The sequence below is a fragment of the Anopheles coustani genome, chromosome 2 (assembly GCF_943734705.1).
Source record: "Anopheles coustani chromosome 2, idAnoCousDA_361_x.2, whole genome shotgun sequence".
In the NCBI taxonomy this organism is placed as follows: Eukaryota; Metazoa; Arthropoda; class Insecta; order Diptera; family Culicidae; genus Anopheles; species Anopheles coustani.
Window position 1 is genome coordinate 50610741 of NC_071289.1, and position 24186 is coordinate 50634926.

The following is a 24186-nucleotide window of genomic DNA, read 5'->3' on the forward strand; positions in this document are numbered from 1 at the left end:
CTTTTACGTATTACATGAACAGAGAAAACAGGTTTATTCTTTTATATGACAACTGTCATTAAGTTAGTTGAGTCGGAGTGTACTTAAGGAAGGAATAGAAATCCACTGCCTGTTACTGCAGGATCTGGCGCAACTCGTTTTGCTTTGCAGTGAACAGGATCGCGATGTCCGAGTACCAATTTGATAATCCTTGATAGAAGTAAGAGTAGGGCTGCATTCTGTTTTAACGTTTGCTATGAACACTGAGGAAGTGCTCTCGTTCTTCAGCACTGCTGCGAGTGAACACAACATGCGATCTCTCAATGTCACACAGCGCTCTCCCGGGAGAGCTGCTGAAGGAGACCAGCACGCTATCTGTTCAAGTCGGCCAGAACGGGATCGCCAACGCACAGTCATAATCTGGGAGCGAAATATGCTGGTATTGCTAGCACACTCTTTCATTACTGATCTCCTGTCTTTTATCTCTGTCCGATTCAATTTTTGCGACATCCGGGAAGGTGAATGCAAGAAAACTGTTTAATATACTAAAACGTAACAGTTTACGGATTTGAAAAATCTTCAAAAATAGTGAAGTTATAGCGTTTTCAAAGTAGGGGTCAAAATTACCCCAAAAAAGCATTCGGGCAAGTTTCCAAAGCAATGAATTCGAGTGTTAAATATAGAATGAAATAGTATTTACAAAATGCGTGTCTGAACTAATAAATAAATATGAATTTGCCGCTTAGCCTTTGCTTCCAGAGGGATTTTGCTCAGGCACACAGCCTCTGCTCCACTCTCCACTGGTTTGGGCTCCAACTACCTCCAAGATTTCCCCAGAGGCACACACCACATCCGTTAGGTTTCCCGTCCTTAACAATGCTCCACAGCTCTGCACTATCTTCACGCGTTCCACGCGAAAACGCGGATAAACAAACAGGACAACAAACCCCCAACATACTGCATCAAAATCTATCTATCTACTAGCTGACCCGTTTGATGTTGTTAAAAATTGGTTTAACGGTCACATTATATTTCTTAAGTACATTAATTTCATTGTATTTACACTTTTTACGTCGTAAAAAGCTTATAGTGAGGCTGCTAATGATTATCATCCTTATTTTGTTATTAATCAAGCAGACCAATTGAATGAACGATGTTTTATGTACGCCTGGTAAGCCATGTATGACGTACATATTAGTTTTCTAAATTGGGTTTCTATTAGAGCTTTTTAAGAATCTGCTAAGGTGTATTGCCGATGTCTAATAACTGTTTGGAGAAAGTAAAAGCTGATGGATCCTGTAGCATTTGGACGTGCCTGTTTATGCTTAGTTAAAGTTTTTCAATATTGCTCCACAACACCGATGAGTAAGGCAAGTTCAGGTGATCTTATCAGCATAGGTGGATCGTGGCACTACGGGAAGAGTTTGCCTGAAATCACCTGAGAGGAGAAACACAGTACAGTTGGTCTCCGCAGTACGCGAATGTTTGGGACCGAACGCAATAGCGTATATCGATTCGCGTATTGGGGATTTCCTCTGCCGTATAGTTTATACTTCATATTGAAGAGTTGACACTGAGAGGGAACCGCTTATTTAACATATCTTTTATCCAAATAACTAATAAGTGTTCCATTTTTTCCATTGTTTCATTATATCTCTGTTAAAAAGTGCATATTAAAAACTTCATTCTACCAAAACAAAGTAAAACTGACTAATAGAAGTCGAGCAACCCTATGGGCTGTCAGTTGTAAAAAATTGCGTATTGCGAATTCGCGTATATCGTGAATAGCGTACTGCAGGGATCTACTGTATTACTGGAACAATCTTTATTACACTTCACGTCTTTGAGTGTTCTGTACAGCGCCTCAAGAGAATGCTTCTTTGCCATGGTGCATTCTTCCCAGATAATTATTTTTCACTGTTGCATGACCTAGGCCATGAGTGATTGATTTTTGTTGTTTCATACGGCTTTTGTGTTCCTATTGATGTTTCGAAGTAGCCTAAATGATGAATGCGTCGTTCTACCTCCATTTCCAGCTACAATTCCAGATGAAGCAACTGGTATTGCAATGTCATTGTTTGCTCGTATTTTGGAAAGCAAGAGCGATATGAGAAATGTTTTGCCAGTTCGGACTGGGGCATCCAAAAAAAGATACCACTTTGTCCCGTTGATACTGCCATGATAATGCGTTCGTAAACATATGCTTGTTCATCAGTCAACATTGATACGTTGTGAGAAACGATATCCAACATGACTGCAATATTATGCTGCAGTTCACGGCTTATTTCAGTGTCCATCAAATTAAATGCACTTCGATTCGGCGAACCTAAAACATAACAATAACTTAGCGGTAAATTTTTAATTACCATGCAACGATCCTCGATACTAATCATAGCTTGTCGGACTAAATTCAGCGACATTAATGTTTGAACACACGTTTTGTTCTATCATGACTATGCGCCGCATTTTGTCCTGGTAACAGTAAAACTTACGCCACGTTGGATTGCATGTAAACGTGACGAATAAGCATGCTCGTCCCTACTCGCGAGTTCATAGCCTCGCTGTAGTAACTATACTGAAATTCGTTTTCACAACACTGGTAAATGAGAAGGTTTTCTCACTGCTCTAAGCAACAATAATTTGAACACATATTCTACTACCACCAATTAACAACATTAGTTATTATTACCAAAAATTAACAAAGATTTTACTATCGTCACTTATATGAAACGACTTGTTTGAATTAAATTCACCACTTTTGTATTAAACTCACCACCACAGTATGTCAAAAGGCATGTTGCTGTGTCCGTTTATACTTGTTGTAGTTCACTTTATGTGTCATTGCTGAATGTAAACAAAACAAACAAACCAATGTATGACGATAGAAAATTGTAATTAATTAAAAAAGTATAAAATTTACAGATATGAGACATAGTTAAAAACCTATTCTCATACCTAAGGAACGTGTGTGCAAAGTTTGAATTTAAATGGTTCAGTCGTTTAGGAGGAGTTTGAACACTAACACCGTGACACAAGAATTTTATAGATATAGATGTATCCATCTATCTATCTAAAACAATGTATCTAAACCAGTGGCGTCTCGTGAGAAAATGAGATGGTTGTGCACCTTCAAAAAAAGCAATACCTTCTTAGGTACGTGGTTTATTAGAACCAGAACGACACGACACACCAAGACGAATTTGGTCAGGTTGTTAAGTGAATGAATAGTTTGAGGAACCGTGAATGGTCTATTTAGTTGTGCAATCTTTAATTGCTACTAAATGGATCTACATAGAAACGAGTTTAACAGCTCATCTACGATGTCCTGCTTTTGTTGATGTACAAATTGACTGGTAATTCCACGCTAAATAGAACAATAGCATGAAAAATCTTTCGAATGAAACTGTGTGCACCAGCAGTATTGCCCAGTGCCTGCTTAGACCTTTTTTAATTAGCTTTAAATTGTTGGCTATATTTGCGTGTTTGTTTCTTCGATTTTACTCCAAAGTTTTATTTTCTTCCAAATTTACTTCACGAACGTCAATATCTACTCGATAAATATATCCGCGGTTAGTCAATGTCTGTGAATCAAATTCTTATTTGGCAAGTCAGACTCACTTCGGGTCCGGCCTGGGTACAATCAAATGTGCACAAGAAAGGTACCTGTTGCGTCCTGCAACAGGTTTTCGATCCAATTCTTTCTTTCGTTCTATTTATGTCTTCTCCCACGCGTTTTTTAAACACTCGTCCTTTTTATTTTTTACTTTAAGCGACAATGAATGTTAAAAAATTTACACGTGCTTTTACTTTTCTTTACTGAACCGAAAAGATCCCATTGTCCCGGCTGGAGCCCCTTTTATCATTTTTATCAGCCGCGTCCGTCAGCTGGTCGTCTCTTTCTTCCGGATAATAGACCCTACGGATTTGGACCAGCTAGCGGACGCGGCCCTTCACCACGACTACTGCCATCTGTTGGCGGCTCCAACCGGTTCAATTTGAACTGGCCCTATCGGACCGTTGTTTTCGCAACAGTACCTATACATCGCCAATTTCACATGGACGCATTCAACACATGCACGAGAGAATTAATGTGTACATATACGATTGGCTAGTGCACTGGCAGAAGTGCCCACCCGTAAATAAAACTGATCGACTTTCCAACTGGATGTTGACTCTTGCTAATAAGAAAACTAGCGCTTCTTCACCGTTCGTAATGAGAATGGTATTATGAGACTGTTGTTAAGAGAACTGTTCTTATTTGATTAAAGATGCTCGTTTGTAGCAGCGGTGCACCAGCAGAAGTGCCCAGCGCAACGTTGTAAAGCGTTAAGTAGATTTTGAACGCAACTCAGCTGACAGCTGATAGTCACTGAAGTCAGTCGCGTTGTTTACTGCTAGCTCAAATTTTAGTTTTTTTTCGTTATTTTTCGTTTTATTTCTGGCCTAACTGTCCCTAACACTGTTGTTTTCACGCCAATACTCTTGGTTATATCACGAAAGTGCCTGTACATTTCTCACGTTCGTGCGAGTCGAAGTTATAGTTTGGACGATCCCGGAGGAGCCCGCCTCTTTGTTTTTATTAGTGCAATGGAGGAAGTCTGTTTCGCTTGTGCGAAGCCGCTAGAAGCGGGGGACGAGACGATCAACTGCACGTATTGCGAGGCATCCTTTCATCATGGTTGTTCTAAGCTCCCGCAGCAACTGATAACGGCTGTGGGAATGTATGCGGATTTACATTGGAGCTGCATCGGTTGCACCAATGTCCTGAAAAACCCTCGAAGCAGAGCGGTCAAGGAGATGGGCCTGCAAGTGGGCTTTCAGGCGGCACTTCGGTCAGCCGTGTCATCAATGAAGTCTTTAATCATCGAACCGCTTACTAGTGAGATTCGGGCTGGTTTTGAGGCTCTTAAACCATCCACGCCCCGCAGCGCTCACTCAGCATTCCCATCGGGTAAACGCCGTCGTATCATTGATGATTTGGAACCATCTATAAACAACAACATTAATGGCGCCACCAACTCGTCGAACTCCGATAATACACATACTACTGCATCCTACGCATCAGTTACTAGAGTTCCCACTCGGGCTCTGGCGGGAATCAAGGGAATCACGGGATCTGCTTGTGATCCATCTTCACTGATTGCCATCGCTCCAGCTTTACACCCTGATCACATATGGATTCACATTTCACGACTGGCCAACTCCGTAACTAAGGAACAGGTGATTGGGGAAGTTAAACGATGCCTGAATACGGAAGATGTCATTGCTTTCCCCCTTATAAAACAGGGAGTTATCGCATCTCATCTTAGCTCACTGTCGTACAAAGTGAAAATTCCGGCCTCACTGCGCGAGTTGGCTCTCTCATCGTGCGCCTGGCCTGCTGGTCTTGGTGTCCGTGAGTTTGTGCAATATCCTCGCAACGCTTACTTTTCCGGCTCAACATCATCTTCACTTCCACACGCCGGCTCACCAATTACTACAACGGATACAAACATAAACAACACGCTATGCGACGACATAAACAATACACTATGTGAGGCACCAAGCACTATTCCCGCACCCTCACCAAATCCACCTATACAGCCCGTTAGCCAACTGGCTTATGTTGCTGCCGGTACTGCCGGTACAAGCCGGAATACCACAAACTCAACGAAAACACCATTACACCAACCGAAGATCGATAGTTTTTTATCATCGGGAAGCCACATCACAAGTCTAACACAGAAAAAATAGACCTTAGCTTATATTATCAAAATGTTCGTGGGCTGCGAACAAAAACGGTTGATTTCTACTTAGCTTCTTCCGTGTGTCATTACGACATCATAGTTCTTACCGAAACATGGCTAAATGATGAGATTCCGTCCGCACAGATCTTCAATAACACTTTTACTGTTCATCGAATGGACCGTAATGCACAAAACAGTACTAAAGGTAGAGGCGGTGGGGTCCTGATTGCTGTCGCATCGTTGGTGGAGTCAGTGACCTGTCGTTCGGCAATCCCTACTCTAGAATTGTTATGGGTAAGAGTGAAAGCTACACTTCTTATTGGTGCACTCTATCTACCACCGAGCCTCAGCGCTGACGCACGAACTATTGATGATATCGGTCGTTCCTTACGCGGCATGAAAGAGAAGTACCCGAGAGATAAATTCCTGCTGCTGGGGGACTTTAACCAGCCTGCACTGCGTTGGCATGTCGCTAACGGTCATTTACCGGAGCTGGTCCGTCCGACGCGAATTTCGCCGTCACTCTCTTCGCTTTGGGATGAGCTCTCCTTCTCCGGCTTGGTGCAAATCAACACGATCGCTAACTCTTCTGGCACACTACTGGACTTAATTTTTGCTGATGACAACCTGCTATACAATTATAACGACAACTACGACATCGTGGAGCTTGCTGTTGACGTTTTAACTCCTGTGGACTCTTATCATCCTCCGTTATTTTTGAGTTTAGCGACTGCTTCATCACCTGCACCACCATTGGCCAACGTTGGACTACAGTCTCTCAACTTCCATAAAGCAGATTTTGAAAGAATATCTGCGTTGCTTGCTGCTGAGGATTGGTCGTTTCTTGACTCAGCGGTTGAAGTCGATTACGCTGTAGATCAATTTACAGATCGGGTCAGGCATGTTCTTCAACAATGCTGCCCTCTGAGAGCTAATACCACGAGGTCCCCTCCTTGGTCTAACCGTCACCTCAAGTCATTTAAAACGACCAAACTGAGATATTTACGTCGTTATAAACGGAGCCGATCTGCTACCGACAAAGCTTACTTCACGCTAGCAGTTAACAATTACCGCCAACTAAATTCAATCCTGCACAAACAATATGTGAACAGACTGCAATCGAATCTGTCAAAGAACCCAAAGCAATTCTGGAGCTATGCTAACAAGAAGCGGAAAAACAGCTCTTTGCCAACCGTATTATACTTCGGGGATAGTTATGCTAATAATATCACTGATGCTTGCAATCTCTTTGCTGAGAAATTCAGGGAATCGTTTTCGTCGACTAACACGTGTACTCCGCATCTGCAGCAATCTTTATCCAATGTACCGGCTGACATAGTCGACTTCTCGTTGACCAACATCGACATATCCTCAGAGACGGTTCGAGCCTCGGTGTTAGCGTTGAAGTCTTCATTCACGCCTGGTCCGGATGGTATACCACCAGTAGTCATCATAAAGTGTATCGATGCGCTATGTGAGCCACTGTGCCTAATCTTCAAACTGTCGGCTCAACAACAATTGTTTCCTACTACATGGAAATCATCATGGATGAAACCCATTCATAAAAAAGGAGACAAACACCGTATAGAAAACTATCGTGGAATAACGTCATTGTGTGCATTAGCGAAGGTTCTTGAGGTGCTTGTTCGCAATGCTCTGCTCCATAGTTGCTCGAATTACGTCTCAACGTCTCAACACGGGTTCATACCTAAGCGATCCGTCACTACAAACCTTGCGGAATTTGTTACTAAAGCCATGCGATCGATGGAGTCCGGACGCCAAGTAGACGCGGTGTATACGGACTTTAAAGCGGCGTTTGACTGTTTAAACCACGAGTTACTATTAGCGAAGCTGCAACGACTAGGTATTAGTTCAGATTTTATTTTGTGGCTTCGATCCTACCTATGTGGTCGTTCTTATCGGGTTAAACTTAAAGAGGCTCTGTCGCAACCCTTTAACAGTTTCTCTGGAGTACCACAAGGTAGTAACTTAGGTCCTCTGTTATTCGCTCTATACGTCAATGATGTTTGTAAGGTCCTTCAAAATGTGTCCGTACTTCTTTATGCAGATGACCTGAAACTTTATTGTGAAGTCTCTGATCTGAGAGATTGCTTACAGCTACAGGGTTCCCTCAGTAATCTATGTCTCTGGTGCGACTGGAATCTACTAAATCTATGTGTCGAGAAGTGCTGTATTGTGTCGTTTTATAGGATAAAAAAGCCGCTTTTATACAGTTACCAATTAAAAAACCAAGTGCTACGTAGATGCGACTCGATTCGTGATTTAGGCGTTATTCTAGATAGTAAGCTAACCTTCCATGACCACTATAACAATATGATTGATAAGGCAAACAAGATGCTGGGATTTGTCATTAGGAACGCCAAAGAGTTCGATGACCCAATGTGTCTCAAAACGTTATATGTTAGCTTAGTTCGCTCTAGTCTAGAATTCAATAGTGTAATTTGGTTCCCGCACTTTAGCTATTGGCACGATAGAATTGAAATGATTCAGAAAAGGTTCACAAGGTTGGCAATACGATCGCTCCCTTGGCGAGATTCAGATTCAATACCTTCTTATAACTCGCGCTGCCTACTTCTAGGACTACAAACTTTAAAAAAACGACGACTAGTACAACAGGCAGTTTTTATTGGCAAACTGATTCAGGGTGAGATTGACGCCCCCAATCTTCTGGAACTAATTAACTTTAATGCTCCCTCTAGACAGCTCCGCACCTCGGAAGTCCTAAGAACAACCGCCAATAGTACGCGCTATGGCCAGTTCGCTCCAATGACCGCTATGAGCTACACTTTCAATAGAGCTTACTACGCCTTCAATTTTTGTGATAACATTAATACTTTTAAGATGCGCCTGACAACGGACCCAAATTTTGTATAAGAAGTATGTATTTTGTTTTGTCGCGTTTAAGATAGATTTAATTACTCATTGGGACTTTGTCTGTCCGTTGAGTTTACACTCTAAATAAACAAATAAATAAACTATTGCGGGTGGAAATAACAATACCATAACTAAACAAATAATTTTGTGATTCTTTTTATAAATTCATGACTGTGCAGTGCACAGGTTGCTCAGGTGGACGAGATGCCACTGATCTAAACACATCCATCAAAAATAAAATACACAGTGCAGCTCGTATTAGCGGGTAAATAAGCTACTCCATTGAAAAATAAATTAGTGCCAATGATAGCTTTAATTTCTACTGTTCGTAATAAACATTATTATTGCTTATAGTAAACCTGCAAAATGTTTACAGAACAGATTTCAGCTATCTAAGCTTCAAAATTAAAATCAAATGTAAACTTTTTGGGTTTACGCTTAGTGCACCCGTCTTTTTAAATGTAAACACCAGCGTCATTCACACGACATACGTTTATACGCATTAGTTACGTACTTCGTTCAACCTGCTGTACGCAGGATTATAATATTAACTGGATTCTGATTTCAACTGACACAGTTATAATAAACATGATTGCGTTACGATTCAACTGACGATATTGGAATATCATGTGCTGCAGTTGGAATAAATACTGCTACGGTTACGATATAATCTGAAAAATACTGTGAGCAGTGCGGAATGCACGGCTAAGCCGGAAGTATCAGTTCGAGCATCGATGTCGCCGACGTGCCGCCACTGTTAGCATTACAGAAACAATTGCATCCAGCCTCCAAAATCTAGCTGTACATTCTGGCTTATCACTGCCAAACATTTCGAGTGCAGTTGTTCCTGAAAATGTATTGCCACGTCGGAATCGCCGGAAATACCAAGCGCAACAACAAAACCGATTGTTAATACGGTATAGGCAACGATCCTTTGTACCGTCGATGCAACAACCTGCGCACTGTAAATGTAAAGGAACGCACTAGTAACGTGAAGTTAGACAACTGGTACCCTATAATCCATGGTTGTGCTGTAAATATAACATACGTGGGTGTTGACGACCGACGATAACAAGCGTAAAATATATTTATAACTATGTCTATATAGGATACGACCGTATGGCTGTATCGACGAACGAAACGATGATTGAGATGCGACAGTACCTCGATGCACGCTACATCTTTGCATGCTGTTAGCTTATAATGCGTTTCGAACTGCAAGCTAAATCCCATATCATTGTTCAACTTCCCGAGGGCACGATACCGTCGAGGCAGTGCTCAATCGTGATCATGACACGATGCTTCTTCGCTTCTTCGAACTGGCCGCAAATGACGCTTTTGCTAAAACCCAGGTGGCAGAGGGGTACTCAAGTAACTCATAATTTTGTGTCACGTATACGTCTTACCCGTCTCCGACCGTCTCTGGCCTAGACTTTCGGACTTAGAATATTTTGCACCGGCCGCGGTGTGTCTACTCGTGTATATACACGAGTGTCTTCATCGCAAATGTGTAAGTGCCTGTGTTGACATTTGACTGACTGTTTTGGCGGGAAGCACGTTAGTGCGGCTTTGTTTTCAAAACAAGTTTGTTTTCGATCGGATACTAATCTGTTTTTTCTGAGCCTTGTTTTTGTAGATTTTACGGAAGTAATAATGGATAGAAGCCGCAAACGTGCTGTGGAGAAGCGAGCCGACGAATAACTGAAGGAGTTAAACGAGGAAATAGACGTCGAATGGGAATCCGGAAACTTTATAGAGCAGCTTCGCCTACCTCCGGGAGTATCAACGTTCCGATGGCCACTTGGTAAGTTAATTTTTTATAGTGCCAGTGAAGTGACCTAGCAGAGGAAAACACTAGTGAAACATTTTAAAAGAAACTAGGTAAATAAGCGCGGTTACAGGGGCCCATGTTGATGTAAACATTTGCTTTAAAATTTTAAATTGAACTTGCTTAACTTTAAAATTTAAAATTTTTAATCTACTAGATTAATCCAGTAAAGTTGTGGTAGATTCAGTAAATTAGAGCTTCAGTACAGTTAGAAGATTGAACTTGCATCGAAATGTGACAGGATTATCAAAACCCCGGTTTTTGTTTATTATAATGTAACACTCAACGGACCGAACAGAGTCCCAATGATTATCTAAAACTACAACTAAAACTAAAACTAGTGTAGACGCACGTGAACAAACTTAGAAAAATTCGGGTCCATTGTTAGGTGAAACTCAAAGTATTAGCGTTATCACAGAAATTGGAAGCTGTAAGCGAAGTAAGCTCTATTAAAAGTATTACTCATAACGGTCATTGGAGCAAACTGGCCATAACGCGTACTGTTGGAGGTAAATCACAAGGTGCGTTAAAGTTAAATACTTCTAGTAGGTTTGGGGCATCAATCTCACCCTGAATCAGATTACCCACAAACATTGCCTGTGCTATCAGTCGACGTTTTTAAAAAGTTTTTATGCATTCACCTTCCCGGATGTCGCAAAATATGAATCGGACAGAGATAAACGATAGGAGATCAATAATGAATGAGTGTGCTAGTAATACCCGCATTTTTCGCTCCCAGATTATGACTGTGCGTTGGCGATCCCGTTCTGGCACACTTGAACAGATAGCGTGCTGGTCTCCTTCAGCAGCTCCCCCGGGAGAGCGCTATGTGACATTGAGAGATCGCATGTTGTGTTCTCTCGCAGCAGTGCTGTAGAACGAGAGCACTTCTTCAGTGCTCATAGCAAACGTTAAAACAGAATGCAGTCTTACTTTTACTCCTTGATAATTGGTACTCGGACATCCTGATCCTGTTCACAGGTTCGCCAGATGTTGAGTTGCGCCAGATCCTGCAGTAACAGGCAGTGAATTTCTACTCCTTCCTTAAGTTTGATAATAAATTATAACACTCCGACTCAACTAACTTAATGACAATTTTCATATAAAAGAATAAATCCTGCTTTCGCTGTTCAAGTAATACGTAAAAGTATAAAATAAATTAAATGAAAAAATAAATTTTCAAAATAAAAGTTTTTCCGTAAACGTACTAAAAAATAAAAAAATAATGTATGTTGAATGAGATATGTATTTATGTATCAGTTTTTCGTTTTTGTCGTTGTTCGCATTGCATCGTAGATGGCGATCGAGCTGAGAGCAATCTCGATGTTATGCGAATAACGACAAAAACGAAAAACTGATACATAAATACATATCTCATTCAACATACATTATTTTTTTATTTTTTAGTACGTTTACGGAAAAACTTTTATTTTGAAAATTTATTTTTTCATTTAATTTATTTGAGTATTTGCAGTCCAAGAAGCAGGCAACGCGAGTTATACGAAGGGGGTGTTATGAATCTGAATTTCGCCAAGGGAGTCATCGTATTGCCATCATCGTGATCCTTTTCTGGATGATTTCAATTCCATCGTGCGAATAGTCAAAGTGCGGGAACCAAATCAGACTATTGAATTAAAGACTAGAACGAACTAAGCTAACATATAATGTTTCGAGACTTATTGGGTCATCAAACTCTTTGGCGTTCCTAATGACAAATCCTAGCATCTTGTTTGCTTTATCAATCATATAGTTATAGTGCTTATGGAAAATAAGCTTTCGCCTACGCCGAATCGAGTCGCATCTACGTAGTATTAGGTTTTTTAATTTGTAACTGTATTGTTTTTTCCTATAAAATGACACAATTGAACAGATCATATGCAACAGAGATGATCTGCAGGGACATTTTCAACGTAGGATATGTTTTCGGTTCCTACTAACTTCACCCATGTTCTAAATGCGGTATGAGTAAGACACACAGCAAAAGTGATTCGATCGAGCTAAGAACCCTGCTCGTGCATATTGAACACGGATTTGGTGCAAACAATTTGTAAACAACTTTGCACGATACATTATTAATGTAGTGTTTCTTTGTTATGTTTGATCAATCGAACGCTTGGAGCCCAGAACTGGCGTCGTTCTTTTTTATCCTTTTCATTTCCCGTTTAAAACCGTTTCGAAGGTTTCTATCGAGCAGGTTTCCTCAGGTTAACTGTGCATGCTGTAGAAATCGTTCCATTTTTTTTCCATACCTATGACCAAAATTGAACTTTTTTATTATCATTCAACAAAAACGATTTCTAATTCCCTTTATTTATTTTTATTTTAAATGATGAGGATGATCCGAACCCGCACCAGATGTTGACGGACGTTGTAAATATTGTACAAAGTGTAAGTACTGGTAACGGTGGTTATGGTGGTAATAGAATAGTTCAAGAAGATAATGTAGGAGCTAGCGAACGGAATAGTAATAAGGAAAATAACAACCAAGCTAGAGTAAAGGGTGTCCCAGAAAGTATAAGCACGATTTCTAAATTACGTTTCTGGAAAACGGATGACGCCAAACAGTTGATTCTTCGGGTGTTTAATTGTTTGCATTCAAACCTACTGGATAATGCATCGAAACTATTTTTTTCAACCGTTTCTGTTAAAATGCGAGGCATTTCCGTCAAAAAGCGCAAAAGCGTTCTGCACAAATGGTGTTCGACTCCTAACATTTTGCTACGGAAATTGGCGATATCGGTAGGTGTGAGTATCGGAGCCGTACGAACCGCCATCCAAAAGTTTTGGGAGGAGTCCAGCTTCGAGGATACGCCGAAAAGTGGTCAAAAACCTGGTCCTATCGACCAACAGTTGATCCGGGAAAGAGCAAAAGCAATCAAGCAAAAATAGGAATGTTCCATTCGCGATGTGGCTCAAAAAATGGGTACGTTAAAAAGTAACGTCCAATGAGACAAGGCAAGATTGAATTTAAAATCGTACAAAATCCAAAAGAAATCGAAACGGACTGCAAATTGGGCTGCATGCATTAAACATCGGGCCCGGAAACTGTACGACAAGCTGCTGTGTGTTCAACCCTCATGCATCAGTTCGACGAAGAGTCGACCAAGACCAGACCAATTGAGATATTTTGGGCGCTAACGAAGGCACACTTGAGAAAACATGTTAAAGCTACGGAAAACATCAACAGTTTTTTAAAAAAAGTGTAAAACCGTTCACAAGTGTCGAAAACCGTTCACGACAAGTATGTGCTGAGCCATATCGGAGGCGACAGATCAAAAGTGCGGTCATTAGAATACGATTAAATTTTTAAAATTTTTATCTTTCGCAAATAGTTCAGAACAGAACCCAAACACAATTTATGAAACAAAAATTCAGTTTCTGGAACAGGTTTTATTTTTTACCTAATTTTGAAATCGTGCTTATTCTTTCTGGGACACCCTTTAGATAGCGATCATGAAGATGCAAGCGAAGATTACTAGGACAACAAATATCACTTCCTCAATAACTTTGCTAGTTTCGAGGAACCGTTAAGACATTTTTTAGTTATTTCTTGCTTGTCCCCTGAATACGCTAGCCTGCTCCTGGTGATGTGCTCGAAATTTCTTAAATTGAAATTTCCACGCGATTTACGAACATTCCTCCAAACCCGCACCAACGTCGGAAAGCAGTTAGCACCGATTGTTGGTGGAAACTTGTGGTATCAAGGGTTGGAGACGGTTCTAAGAAACTATTTTCGAGATATCATCCTACAAGTATCACATTTTACAATCCAAGTGTTAGTCGACGGGCTTCCACTTTTTAAGAGCTCGGCTACTCAATTTTGGCCAGTTCTTATAAAAGTGAAAGAATTGCCAGACGCTCCGGTTATGCCCGTTGCTGCGGGCAAACAAAACCGGGGAGTGTCGAACAGTATTTGCGACCGTTTGTTCAGGAAATGAACATTCTTATGGAAAGAGGCTTGAAATTCGGCGATAAAGAAGTAAATTTATCTATAAGTGCATTTATCGCCGATTCTCCAGCACGGTCATACATAAAATCAGTGATGGGATTTTCTGCTAAGCATGGTTGCACAAAGTGTTCCTTCCTAGGAGTACACATCAAACCAATAAAAATAAAGTTATCTTTGACTCCGTGTATGCCGAATTGCGTACGGACGCTGGCTTGCGGGCTAAAAAAGATAAGGACCACCATAAGGGAATACGGACACCTCTTGAAGATTTGCAAAATGTAGATATGATAGTCAATTTTCCAATTAGCGACCGTCTCCATCTGATTGATCTGGGAGTTAGCCGCAAAATTCTCAAAGGGTTGCTCAACAACACCTTTGAGCGTTTTGGTCGGTGGTCCTCCAAACAGAAGAAAGGCGTGTCTTCGTACATTTCGAATACACTGCTTCCTTCTGAGGTGAACCGACCATTTCGGTCCCTCGATCATATCCCACTTTGAAAAGGAACCGAATATAGGTCCTTTCTGGATTATATCAGTGTTGCGGTCTACAGATATTTTATGTATTTGGATGCATATAATCACTACTTGCTCTACTTTAGCGCTGTGACGATATTTTCATCATCGGCACATAAAAGCTATTGGCCATTGGCGGGAAGACTCCTTACAAAATTTGTTAAGGAGTTTAAGACCCACTATAGTCGATTCCATTTGACGAGCAATGTCCACAATCTCCATCACGTGCATGGAGACGTTGTGGTACATGGACCGCTTAATAATGTTTCAGCGTATTGCTTTGAGAACCATTTACAACACCTCAAACGCTGTGTGAAATCGGGAGCCAGATGTTTGCGCAACAAGTGGCAAGGGAGCAAGTGGCAGAACGAACGCATCTATATGCATCAATTCATACTGCCGCTTGCCAACCACCAAAGTTTCCTATCTTGAAGGCGAAGGGTGCTGGGATGAGGAAGATCAATGGTTTTTTACCAGATCCAATGGCATTGTTAAGTTTTTGGAAGCGAAAAAAAATAGTACGCGCGTCTTTTTGCCTGGAAACCAGTACACTGCTCAGACGGAGATGTATGAAATCAATACGGAGGACGAGGCTGGACCTATCTAATTATCGTCCTCCTTTATGAAAATTTGTCAAGTTCATAAAAACACTCCGTCTCGGCGGGTGGTAGTACCCCTTTCATCAGTACTTTGTAAATTAGTTTATGTTCCCTTACCTGCTCGCTCTCTTTCCCGCTATCCTGTCAACCCTACTTTATCACCTTCTGAATTCTTTGCTTTCATTCCTTTGCTACATACTTTTATGCCTGACTAACAAATTTTACTAACCCTTTTCATGAATTTTTAATTGCAACTACCACCTTCGTACTGGTTAATCGCTACCCGAGACGTGGGACGACTGCTTTTGCCGCTTTGATGCCCCCACAGTGATTTGTTTGATCGTTTGGAATTAGAAATTCATTATGATCAAGTCACTGTGGATAAGGATCCTGCGGGTGACCATGCAAAACTGGCAGAAATCCCATCCATTGTACATATTAGGATAAATGTATATAGTAGTATTTTTTATAAAAATAAATTAGTAAATGTATATAGTAAAAATAAATTAGTTAATTAGCAAATATACATAGTAGTGCTGAACTGATATTATTGAATTAAAAACTAAAATAGTTTATGGGTATAATGATAACCGTGCTGATTTCAAGTCTCTGGCGACCGTTGCGTCTTCATGATAGGAGGGATCTTGAAGTGTATAGGATTTATTTAATAGGGCAAACATCCACTAACAATACTAACATTTTTTCTTTAAAATATATATCTTGTGGTGGCGGAATTAAGGTTACAATTCAAAAAAAATTAATTAAAGCTGTAAACAAACTAACTCTTGGGATATTTTGGTGGGATGTTTTAAACTAATACCATGTATATGGTGAAGGTACTGAGTATAATATGTAAATGTTGATGATGTTGCAAAAACGGAAGTGCATAGCCCTGAGCATCGCGCGTGTATTAAATTTAAATTCATTCTTTCGTCTCAAGGCTATGCATGGGCATGTGGAGGGACATCATCAACATTTACCTACTAATTTACCTGTAAATAAACGAACTCTTAGATTTGAGAGTAGTGTTTTAAAATGATTGCATGTATGTGGTGGAAACATTAAGTTTAATAAAGAAATGTTGATGATGATTTGTTTTGATGATGATGTTAAGTTAATTTCAGAAACGGAAGTGAATAGTCCTGAGCATCGTGCGCGTTAGCCTGGTATTAGATGTTTTTTCTAACACCCGCTCGTATGAATTTTGATTTCAATCGTTTAGCTCAGAGCTATGCATGGGTATGTGGAGGGCATCATCAACATTTTCTTACTAATAATAACCTGTAAATAAACTAACTCTTGGATTTTGGAGGAATGTTTCGAACTATATGATGGAGGTATTGAGTTTCATAAATAAATGTTGATGATGATTTGTTTTGATGAAGATGTTAAATCAATTTTAGTAACGGAAGTGAATAGCCCTGAGCATCGCGAGCGTTAGCGTGGTATTAGATGTATTTTCTAACACCCGCTCGTAAAAATTTGATTTCAATTGTTCGGCTCAGAGCTAGTGTTGGGTAAAGTGCGATTGTGCGCATTGTGCGCACCACACACCTAACTGTGCGCACCGCACAGCACAGTGCTTGAAGTGCGCGCACTTCTCGCACAGTGCGCACTTTTCGCACAGTGCGCACTTTTCGCACAGTGAGCACTTTTCGCACAGTACGCACTTCGAGCACAATATTAAGGTCACATATCAGAAGATGATAGGAGTTGATCTCTACAGGCGGGCAACCTGACTTCTGCTTTTCAGGTCTTATGTTTTTAGTGAATCATCCAACCGACTACTGTTTTTGTTTTGAATAACACAACTTGCTTCGTTTTTTCTCAATTCTTTACATCCTTTAATTATCATCACCATTATCATTACTGTTTAGCGTATGTGCTTTACCACGCATAGAAAGTCGATGACTTACAAATCTAACTTTAACCCTTTTCTCTCTTACAAATCTAACTTTAACTCTTTTCTCTCTTACAAATCTAACTTGAAGTATCTTAAAACGACATACAAAATCAGGGTAGCATGATCATATTATTTCTCTTTCTTTTTTCGTACGTAGGATACGTACATTCTAACGTATTTTTAAATCTTCAGGGGTCGTAAAAAAACAGGCACAAGTTCATCCGTTTTATTTTTACAACTCAAAATAAAAATTACTACTTGGTAACAACGCACCTCCCGCGGTACGAGGCATGAATACTGACGTAGGTTAAACGGAGATTAAGTATAGTAGCAACTAGTGGCAGGCAAAGAACATTCAGCGGCAGTAGAACAAAGAAAAACCTTCTAAAATACCAATAGAAAAACTTTTGATTCATGTGAACAACTTCCACATTCATTCTAAACTCCTTTCGATATTTTTAAAAATTGTTAAAATGCGGATCGATAAAACTTGACCATCCTCTGAAGTTCCTCCTTCTCAATGGCTACCTTATTTCCATATCATAACCATCCAGACCATCGTGATGAAAGGCCCTGCGGAGCACCATGCTTGAAAACAATGGCAGAAAAAGAAACAGGTTATTTTATAATATAGTAACGTAAGCAGACTTCGCTTGATCAGACATTAACATTCAATGCTACCCATGTGAAACACAGCAGGTACTTTGAGTTTATTAACGACTGGTAAATACTGCAGTACAATACTGCGGGGTCCGCGACAGCCGAGCGGTAGCGCCGGTTAGAAAATCGGCCCATGAGCGCCGGGGCTCACCACGTCGACGGCGTGGGTTCGAATCCCAACCGAGACCGGAACCTCCCCTGTACGAGAGGACTGACTATCCACGTACAACAGGGAAACAAGTCTCGTAAGCCCTTAACGGGCAGGCATGACCAAGAGGTCGTTACGCCAAGAAGAAGAAATACTGCAGTAGTACATAGCTTAATAGTAAAATTTTGTTAATTTGTTTTTAAATTGTACATATAATATAGTCTTGGGTGCAATAATGACCGTGTTACTTTCAAGCCTCTTGCGGGTGCTACGCCTTCATGATATTAGGAATCCTCATAGGCCTTTTTTTATTAGAGTAGAAACTTAGTAACAAATGCTAACATTACTTGTAGAGCAAGATATTATTATTAAGAAATAATAGCATGTAAGAGGTGGTGGTATTTAGATAATTAAGTAATTAACATAAATTAACATAAATGTTGATGATTTTTATTTTGATGATCATGAATTGATAATGTTAGCTTGCAAAAAAAAAAAACGGAAGTGAATAGCCCTGAACATCGCGCGCGATATAGTGGTTAAGAAAGAAATTTCTAACACACTCTCGTTTGAAAATTGAAATAAAAAATGCCGTTTCCGATGCATGGGAATGAGGAGGGACATCATCAACATTGATGATTAAATTTAATGTTATTATTATCTCAAATTTCGGATATTATCGTATACCGATACCACATGCTCTCTACTGTATGTACTTTTTAATTCATTTTTCATTATACAGCCGCTACCTGCCAGCTCTGTCGTACGCTACGCGAACTTTGTCTTGTAAGCCCGATCGTTGGCTTCTGTGCCAAGACGTTCAGCTTTCGCTACAATTCGCTCGTCTTGTTCGTTGCTGAACAAGGTGACTAAACCAAGCCAAACAACTGGCGAAGGTTTATCAAGTCAAGTTTATAAGTCAAGGTGGTAGTTCAGTTCCTTTTGGTCATTTTAAGGTTTTAGAAAAATGAAAAGTTTGAAAATTTAAAAGATCAAGCAAAAAAATTAGAAAACTCGAAAAAAGGCTTTTTTTCATAAACGTAGTATTCAAATTAATAATTTTGAAATACGCATCTTATCTTACATAAATTACCTACATCTTGAGCGAGATGAGATCAGCAAGTATCAAATGGGACGATACGTTAACTGCAATGAAGCGCTATGGAGAATATTTTCGTTTGCAATTTATGAGCGATTTCCTACTGTTGTGCATCTCGCAGTTCATTTGGAGAATGGTCAAAGAGTGTATTTCAACTTAGAAAATGCAGTACAACGAGCCGAAAAACAACCAGCAACAACTTTGACGAGCTTTTTTTTTACCTGCGCCAGCGATCCTTTCGCAAAAACATTGGTTTATTCGGAAATGCCTCGATATTACACATGGAATGCATCGTCAAAGAAATGGTTACGTAGAAAGCGAGGCCAACCAGTAGACGGACATCCAGTAGTGTTTTCAACTAATGCGTTAGGACGAATATACACAATCCACCCAAAAAAACGATGATTGCTTCTATCTTCGGTTGTTGTTGGTTAATGTACGCGGTCCAACATCGTTTGAGTCATTACGTACCGTGAATCGTATGGTGTGTTCAACTTTTCGAGAAGCATGCCAGCAGTTAGAATTATTTGAACATGATAATCAGTGGAATCAAACAATGGACGATGCCATAGCTGCTTCACATGCCACTGAAGTTCTTACACTTTTCGCGATGATCATTTCGACATGTCAGCCTTCAAATCCACACCAACTATGGGAAACGTACAAAAATGACATCGCCGAAGACATTTTACATCGCATTCGAGTAACAACAGGAGATTTCGAGTTACAAATGAACGATAAGATCTACAATGAAGCATTGGCGTTGATTGAAGATTTGTGTTTGCGTATGAGTGGCAAATTATTGACAGAAATTCATATGCCAGCGCCAAATCGCCAAATCCAAGATGACGACCTAAAGGCGTTGGATCAACAAGTTCAAAGAAATGTCCCACTTTTGAACACTTAGCAAAAGAGTGCGTATGATCGATTGATGAAGGTTATCGATGATGGAAACGGTGGACTATACTTCCTGGATGCGCCCGGCGGAACTGGGAAAACGTTCTTAATATCCTTGATTCTGGCGGCAATACGATCTCAAAATCGTATTGCGTTGGCCTCTCGCATCCACGGGAATTGCTGCAACGCTACTGGAAGGTGGAAGAACGGCACACTCCGCACTAAAATTGCCATTAAACATGCAAGTCAGTGAAACTCCTGTTTGCAACATTTCCAAGCAATCAGCTATGGCCCAAGTATTGAAAAATTGTAAACTAATTGTGTGGGATGAGTGCACAATGGCTCACAAACGGTCCCTCGAAGCACTTGACAGAACATTGCAAGATCTGCGGAACAATAACGGTCGTTTTGGTGGCGCAACGGTACTGTTAGCAGGCGATTTTAGACAAACACTTCCTGTTATTCCAAAATCAACACCGGCAGATGAAGTAAATGCATGTCTCAAGTCATCGTATTTGTGGCAATACGTAAAAACCATACGATTGACAACGAATATGCGAGTGCACTTGCAACAGGATAGAAGCGCAAGAGTTTTCTCCAAAGAGCTTCTAAGAATTGGAAATGGACAGATTCCGGTTGATATATCCAGTGGATTAATATCAATTCCGACTACCATTTGCCAATTCACTTCAACTAAAGAGGATCTCATAACTAATGTGTATCCAAATATCACCCTAAATTATGCTAACGATTGATTGAGTTCACGTGCAATATTAGCTGAGAAAAATATAGAAGTTAATGACCTCAACTGGACAATTCTAAACCAAGTTCCGGGAGATTTGCGATCATACAAATCAATCGACCGTGTTGAAAATGAAGACGAAGCCGTGAATTATCCACTGGAATTTTCGAAAAACCTTCATGCGCCGAAACTTTGTAAAGGAACACGATTGATTGTGACGCAGCTTATGAACAATAGCATAGAGGCAAGAATTTGAAAAGGGGCTTATAAGCGGACCGAATGTTTAATTCCTAGAATTCCCTTGAAATCGAACGATATGCTATTTCAGTTCAACCGAATTCAATTTCGAGTGAATCTTGCATTTGCGATGACAACCAACAAGTCACAAGGGCAGTCGCTGGAAGTGTGTGGCTTATATCTAGAAATGCTTTGGTTTTCTCATGGCCAGCTATATGTTGCATGTTCACGCATTGGAAAACCGGCATCATTGTACATTTACGCACCCGAACAAAAGACTAAAAATGCTGTCTATCAAGGTGCGTTACAATAAAAGCAATAATAAAATCACAATAAAATGATTTCCAATATAATGAATTCTAATTTCTTCTCTATACAGTTTTTTAAAACAAAATTTAACATCACAGGTAGTCAATTTCAAATTTTAGAATATTAGAAACTGCATAATTATTTGACGGGACGAAGTTCGTCGGGTCAGCTTGTTCTGGTATATAAACGGAATCAATTTTGAAATAAATTTAGTGTTAAATCAAACTCCGACTAGAGTAACCTCGTTGGTTTTTATCTCTTTCACTGCCATATCCGAAAGCTTGAAGCACCCAGTCTCCCTTTCCAAAGCATAGGCCTCCACTACACGCAGGGGCAACTAGCTGGAAAGTATTAGAGTCCAGGGACTTTGACAATTAGCCGGCAGAAATATAACTTCCCGTTACACACCGATATCCAAGCTAGGAGGTCTTCCTTCGCGGGACCTACTTGGTTAGAAGTGAGTTAACAGAAATGGTAAACAAACCAATATACCAAGCGTAAACAATCATTCGCATTCAAACACAACTGGTGTTGTTTATTTTTAATGTAAAAACGAGTATAGAATGAAATTTACAACAATGTTGTCGTCGACAACTTGTCGATAACTTGCGGTGGTACTTCACACATGAGCAATGCCAAGGCAATCTATTTTGGCAGAAAAACAGAGGTTGTCAAGTATTGCTTTGGTATTATCTTGGCAGGCATTGCTGAGGTGTGCAAGAGTTTTAAGAAAAAATACAGTATAAAGCTTTCCTTAAAAACTGATAGCTCCGTGCACATTTCCAGCCAGATATCTGCTATTAATTTTCTGTAAATTAGGCTCCAATAAATTCGCACTTTTACGTTAAACTGAATGTATTATATTTTTTATAAGAAAATTTTCAATCTAAAATCTATAGCTTCACGGCCACGACAGCTGAAAAATAATTTTCACCCGAAAAAAACCGGTTTTTTTTTCGCTTCAACACCGTTTTCACGACGTTCACCATGGCCGGGCTCTTTATGGTAGGGCACTCACAACACTGTCTTCTATCTGAAGATTTTAGATGAAATTGATAATTCTTTAATTAACATATCAAATAAACGTTCAATATTTGGTAGAACCAGTGATAATACGCACCACGGCAGAACAGTTTGCTTAGATTTGAGCTGTCAAAACATGTTCACCCTTATTTCGCTACCATTTTCGTAGTCCATCCACAGATTGTGAAAAAGTTTTTCGGCACTCACAGTCGCGAAAAACGTGAGTTCCGAAAAAGTTTTTCGCCTCTCTGAGGCTTATGAGGCTTATGAAACTATCAAGTTCAAACCAAAACAACCTAGGAAAAAATTTAAGCATTTACCTTGGACTGCAGTAGTGATGTTCTTTCCGTTGCACATACCGTAGCAATTATCCCTTACCGTTGGCACACATTCACTATCCAACATCAACAACACGTCACATCACAAACCCAACCTCATCACGATGCCTAGTTATAATGCAGCTTTTGATAAGTACCAATAGTACGCCATAATATTCGGTTACACTGAAATGAGCCAAAAAGCAGAGTAATTAAAGATTCAATCGTACCTTTTCACATGTTTCATAGTAATTATCAACTCACCACATTATTTGGAAGGAAATTTGCCGTCATTAAAAATTCAAATTAAATTATGAACATCACATTGCACATATTTCTGACAAAACGAAACATTGCAACATACCAGCCAACCGCTGTTTACAATTTTTCCTTCATTGTCAACATAGCAAAGTACCGTATTTTTCAGTGTATAACGACCCCAAAAAACAATTTTTTTATGTTTATGAAAAAAATTGAAAAAATTTGTTTTCTACATTTCATCAGTTGTAACAATGTTGTACGTGTTTTAACCTCCACTCTATGATCGAATGGAAAAGTTACTACCTGTGTATAACGACCCACTTAATCGGACTTTGATAATTTATGAACTAAAACGGGGTCGTTATACACAGAATAATACGGTAAGAATTTTATCACGCCTACGGAACACAAAAGCTTCTTCTTCTTGGCGTAACGACCTCTTGGTCATGCCTGCCCGTTTAAGGGCTTACGAGACTTGTTTCCCTGTTGTACGTGGATAGTCAGTCCCTCTCGTACAGGGGAGGGTCCGGTCTCGGTTGGGATTCGAACCCACGCCGTCGAGGTGGTGAGCCCCGGCGCTCATGGGACGATTTTCTAACCGGCGCTACCGCTCGGCTGTCGCGGACCCCCCAACACAAAAGCTATTCCGTGCGAATTATTACTTGTCCCCTAAAATCTTCACATCAATCTTTTGGCATTTCTCCTAAAACGAAAAACATTCATGTTTCAATGCCAATAATTTCGGTGATCAACCCAATAATTAATCAGCTTACTCACCATTAAATTATGTATTCATCTTTTGTTCTGCCACCAAACAATATGAATATTCTAGAACATTGTGTATTCAGTACATTTTCTGCACCTGTAAAGAAAAAAAGATGAAAATTATGTAAAGCTAGACTAAACTTGTGCAGCTTCTCATATAAGACCACTTAAGTCGTTCAATTTAAGTTAAAATATAGTTAGACAAAAGCTTCGACATTCTCAATTGCTTAATTGATACGGATGGAAAACAGGACTCAAGATTTATTAACGGCCAATAACAATTGACTACGATCTTTGAAACATAATAATAAAGCAAAAACTCAATTCTATACACACT

The 24186-nt window shown here is 40.0% G+C and overlaps 1 long non-coding RNA gene and 1 pseudogene across 1 annotated transcript; one reads left to right on the plus strand and one right to left on the minus strand.

The window, feature by feature from the left end:
* The first annotated feature begins 14661 nt into the window (after positions 1-14661).
* Positions 14662-19072, plus strand: LOC131264563 (uncharacterized; annotated as a pseudogene).
* A 3513-nt stretch (positions 19073-22585) lies between these two features.
* Positions 22586-23941, minus strand: LOC131265917 (uncharacterized). The gene is made up of 3 exons (XR_009178322.1): positions 23862-23941; positions 23088-23787; positions 22586-23009 (listed from the first exon to the last, which is right to left on the minus strand). It is a non-coding gene; the product is annotated as an uncharacterized LOC131265917 (long non-coding RNA).
* Positions 23942-24186: the final 245 nt, after the last annotated feature.